The sequence below is a fragment of the Arachis duranensis genome, chromosome 5 (genome assembly GCF_000817695.3).
Source record: "Arachis duranensis cultivar V14167 chromosome 5, aradu.V14167.gnm2.J7QH, whole genome shotgun sequence".
Classification (NCBI taxonomy): domain Eukaryota; kingdom Viridiplantae; phylum Streptophyta; class Magnoliopsida; order Fabales; family Fabaceae; genus Arachis; species Arachis duranensis.
In genome coordinates this window covers 53,335,821-53,341,602 of record NC_029776.3, presented here as the reverse complement: position 1 = coordinate 53,341,602, position 5,782 = coordinate 53,335,821, and the positions used below count along the sequence as shown (strand labels likewise).

The window sequence follows — 5,782 nt, the reverse complement described above, 5'->3', positions numbered from 1 at the left end:
CTGACAGATTTTTCCTCTGTAAATTCTCCATCCATTTCCCGAAGGCAACGAACTTTCCGACGGATTTTCCGTCTGTAATTACAGACGAATTTTTTGATAGATTTTTCGTCTGTAATTACAGACGGATTTTTCGACAGATTTTTTATCTGTAATTCCAGACAAATTTTTTGACAAATTTTTCGTCTGTAATTACAGACGGATTTTTCAACAGATTTTTCATCTGTAATTTGAACCTTGAAAAATCATCTCACACTCTGAATACAGACAGAAAATCCGTCTGTAAATCCGTCAGTAGGGTAAAATAGAATTTTTTTTAAATTTTTTCATTACAAAATAAATACTTTATATTTGTTTTCTAAATTTACTCCATCAAACACACTATAAATTGAACAAATAAAGTCAAAAATCACATACATAAACATTATATTCATTACATGATACATATAAAATTGGATGTTATTTTTCAATACCATTAGCCAATATCTTATTGTCTCAATAAAAAGATACCCCCAAAAAATAAGATGACCATCCCAATAAACAAGTTCCTCATTATAGTTACTTTTCTATGAATATAATCATATCATTAAATTAATCCCTAAAGTGCTACTTCAGGATGCCAAAATTCAACTCCACTCCACAATTAGGAGGGGGTTCTTATCAGAATTTTCAACAGATCAAGCAAATTACAAATCAAGAGTTAATTTTCCTCATTCAAGCATGATGTTGTTGTTGTGACTTGTGAGAGGAGCTACTCCTGTAGTTGCACTTTGTTTCTTCAGTTTACTTGTTGTTGGTGGCCTCCATAGATAGGATAAGCAGCGTAGGCAGCAACATATATGCTTGGATCATGAGGAGAAGGCAATGCATATCCATAACCATCATAAACAGGGGCTCCGTAATAGGTGCCACTCTAGTGGTTGCCACCAAAGTCCATTCTAAACTGTTCTCCAAAGAAATACGCATTGAGAATCATCACAAATGCAATTTAAAGACATACAACATGAAGAAAATTCCGTCAGTACTACTCTCACTAATGTCCTCTCTGGCTCCATGAAAAAACAATGATTCGAGAGTGCTAGAAAGTTTACCTGATTGCATATTTGACAAAACCACACCCCTTTCCAACAGGTATCTTAACAGATACTATCTCACCATACTGAGAGAATTGCTGCCTAAGATCTTCATCTGTAACATTAGGGTCGAGTCCTCCAACAAATATCTATCATAAAATATCAGTAAGGAGAAAGCATAAAAATACAAAAGCTAATAACTGAGTGGGAAACTCACAGTTGTGTTTGTAGAATCCGCTTTAGATTGGCTGGATGAGCCATTTTCCTAGCCTCCTATAAAACGTTACAGAAAATTTTGAATATATTCAGTACAGGTATTTCAAACTCTTGTTACAACATGCAATGGATAAACAAATTTAGAAAAGAGCGCATCTCCATTATCAAAATGAAATTGAAGGGATGGGAAACCAAGACAAGAACAAAATAATGAAAAATGAATTAAAGTAGTTCTATTTGCCTACTAAGTAGTATGTACAAAGATATCATGCTGCAGACCATCTAGATTCCAGAACAACATGTCAATAGAAATTGAGATAATCATCAATTCAACCATAATATTGTTGTTTATATGAGAATAAGAATGTAATTCTCAAAGTCCCCAAAAAGTAAATTCCATGCCAAAACTCAGAAACAAGTAATGTGATTTGGGATACCTTGATGGCCAGATGATTTCCTTGGAGTTGCAGTGCCAATACACATAGGCCTGCTAGAACAATAAATGCCATTCATTTGAGTCACAGCTTTCATCCTCTCGCTATCATCTCCAAACCTAATTTAACCATAGCCCTTTGAACGGCCAGTATTGGCAACAAAGACAACTTTTGCAGGTTTAACAGAAGGAAACACACTAGCAAACATTTCATGCAACAAACTATCTGTAATATCTGCAGCTAAATCTCCTACAAAAATAAAAAGATCAGGAACATTGTCTGAGGACTTCTCTCCTGTACTAAATGTCGCCCAGTTCAGGCAGAAAGGTTGCTCTGTGTTCGGCATCAAAATTTCAGTATAACTTTGTAAAACCTTCTCAACTGTGGCATGTGAATGAAATTCAACAAATCCATAATCCTCTGATAGACCAGTCTACTTATTGCAAATAACCTTGATGGATGAAATCTGCAAAACCATATGGTAACAGTAAGAAGCAATACTATAGGTTTGTAAATGAAATAAGAGAAAGCACAAAAAGCATTTGATGTTGAAACAAGTTAAGATTTCAAAATTCCAGTTAATTTTCATCAAACTAGAGCATACTTGGTCTGTTCACAAATGCTTTTGAGTGCAAAGGACTGGTCCTTAAACCCTTCAAATACCATTTCGGAAAGTACACTCTATCATTTATAGGTTGTATCCGGAGCACAGCAAATGCAATTAAGAAAGTTAATGCACTGAGGAGGTATATTGCTGCTGCAAGTCCTATATCACCAAGTGAAGCCATTTGCACACTTCAACAAACTAGAGAATAAGCTATTCCCTGAAAAATATATATACAAGAACTATGTCAAAATTCCACTTCATTTATAAAATTAGAATTTAAAATTGCACTTCAGGTACTGCATTGATAGGTAAGAGACAAAAGGACTAGTTTGACAAATTTTTTTGTTTTTTTTTTTGTACTAAGCTTTTATTTTTGCCTCCCCCTAAACTCATTACCAATTTTTATTATTTATCCTTTTTTTTGTGAGCCATGAAAGTAAAAATTAGCCCTTCTAAGTGGCAAAATCATCCTTCATAAACTTGTAAAATGTATGAACTACCAAACCGTGTGTAGAGGACATGTTGTTTTGGTTATCAGAAAGTCCACAACAGAAACTGAATGATGAATCTACCTGTTCTTACAACACAACAAGAACTAAAATCCAAAACTTTAAAACATGTAAAATTCTTCCAAAATTTCTATTTCATCTAAGCTATCGATGAACATAGAAGAAAAGGGTCTGTAAAATAAAAAACAAACTCGTAAAATTCTACATTTGCAGTGCTGAAAGGTGAAAACTTTCACGATCAAATACCTCTTTAGAAACTGCTACTCTTAGCTGAAACAAAAAAACAAAAATTGAGCACTCCTTATTCTACCCAATTGAGATGATCACAGAAAAATAACAAATAGAGAGAGAGAAAGAGAGAGAAAGAGATAGTAGTGTTAGTTCAAGCGACCAAAAGGGGAATAGCCAGAGGCAAAAACGTCATGAATCATCAAACAAGAAGTAATAGACTAACTTTGGTTTTCTTTTGTAGCTAAATAATGCACAAGATCTAGTTTCAAAGATTAGTATAGGTACTTGTCTGAGTGAAGCATACTTCCTTCTAATATAATATTTTGTTCTTGGGTATAACATTTCTCTGTCTCTCTTCAATAATATCTCAATGTAATTCACTATAATCATAATCAAAAAATTTCAACCACGATAAATATCATGTTAAAGCACTAAGATATGAATGAATATGCACTACAAAGAGAAGAAAACGAGCAACAACATCTACATTTCTCACTAGATTCTTCAAACTTTAACCTTTAGACATAAGAAAAATTCCAAACTTATCATCAATGAGTGTGGTCCTTCTGTATTCTACAAAGGAAAAACTCTTAGAAGCAAACTAGTCCAAATAAATGCACAACACCTTCATTTCCACGAAAATATTTACGTTGCTATATTAAATTTAAAATATTACATTACAAAATCGGTACTATAAGTCTATAACTCATTAAAACTTAAGAGACACCATCATAAGAAACTATTTGAAAATTTGCATTTTAACATATATATTTTCTCTAAACTATCATTATTTGAAAAATCATTATGTTAAGTTACCAAAAATTAAAGAAAACCTTATCCAGTTAGTGCTGAATTGGTTGATACATGAACATGAAACTTAAAAGAGAAGGTACACGAAATAATTAACCATTTTCCATTGTCCCCCATTCACATTTTCTCATATAATATAAATATAAGTCCCTCCTTTATGGAACAAGTAGTGGTGGGTCAGGTTTACCGTGTGGGGCGTGCAAGTTTCTGAGGAGGAAGTGTGCTGCAGGTTACATATTTGCACCATACTTCTGCTCAGAACATGAGCTCTGCCTACGCAGAATATGAATAAATCCAAAAACCATTTATTTCAGAAAAAAATGAATAAATAAATCTTATCCCAGTACTATTACAATTTTCTAAGTTCTTTCAAAAAAACAATTGCTTTGTTTAGTGTTTGACAAAAATTAAAGCTGTGAATCCATTCCTTTACCGGCAACTGATTGACCCTTCTATAATTCTGCAAGTGACAAGTTGAAGAGGAAGCCAATATTTAGCATCAAATAACCAATGACAAGAAGTAGAAACTCAGAGAAAATCAGCAATCTCAAGATAAAAGTGGAAGCCACGATGAATGAATCTCACCTCAATATTTAAAAAAATGGATGATGCTACCATCTGTATTATTATTTTACCAGGCTATTTTGTTGGTAACTTTTTTAAACATTTGACATAAGACAAGATGCATACTCAAATATATATTATCCCTACTGGGAAACACTCTAGCAAATCCATCATCTTTCTCAATTAACTCATCAACTAGAAGAGATGAAACTGCAGCATCCTTGCTTTGACCAAGCAATGAGGATGAAGGGTACATGTTTGTTCCCATGCCAAGCCTTCTTCTAGTTTCCTTGGCAATAGCAAGCTAATCACCTGGAGAAAAAGAAACCCAAAAGAAATTTCTAAGCAACATGATTTGAATTAATGGTATGAACAAAAAAGAAAAATGACACAACAAATCTTACAAGTAATCATTTTTACATTAACACCAAGGTTCAGGGCTCTTGTGATGGTTTCAGCGCTATCATGCCTGGGAGGATCAAATAGTGGTAGCAGCGCAACAAATTGCCATGGTGCACCATGAGCATCTTTTGATTTCTCAGGTACTTCCTGTTATATAAAGATATTCAAGCAGCAATTATGAATAAAAACTCATTCAACCAAGTTGTAAACTATAAATGTTAATATCTTTTTTGTAAAACCTGCCTAGCAACCCCCAAAGATCGGAGCCTACGCTCAGCAAACTTAACAATAGTTGCATAGCCTTTCTCCTCACATCCTCTTTGCAGTTGCAGAGGTTTAATATCTAAACCGGGAGAAAAGAATATTGTTAAGTCCACTGCACAAACATAATCAGCTGGTGCCAATAGCAGAATATTTTTACCTGCTCAGAGCACCTTTGCTGGATCTATGCCATTTTCCATCAGATTCAATGTAAGTTAGAGTAGTCCTCTTGTCTCCAGGATTGAAAGGGAAAAAATGGACCTCCCTGATTCCAGCTTTTGCCTGTAAAATTTACATTAAGATTTAGAAATTCTTACCTTTAAATTCAACATATATTTTTCCCTTTTAATTTCTTATATTGAAAAATCAATTTGGGAATATATTTACCTCCTTTGGATTAGCAAGCATACCAATAATTGCGGCATCTATAGCATCTTAATTCTGAGTCCTATATGGAAGACCAAGTTAACATGGATACTAGTCTTCAATCGCTGAGACACTGTGAATCAATAAAAACCTAATCCCCAAAAAATTCAACCAAAATAAAACTAGTCAATGCATTCAGAAACCTTGATTTCACAAACAAGTTTATAAGAACACAAAATAAAGAATTGTAACCGTTACAAGTTCTTATCATAGAATAGGAAATAGAATTAGAGTTAGTGATGGAATTTAATG

At 33.6% G+C, this 5,782-nt stretch overlaps 1 pseudogene; it reads right to left on the bottom strand.

Moving 5' to 3' along the window:
- Positions 1 to 449: 449 nt before the first annotated feature.
- On the bottom strand, positions 450 to 5,529 carry LOC107489537 (uncharacterized; annotated as a pseudogene).
- Between the last annotated feature and the right edge of the window lie 253 nt (positions 5,530 to 5,782).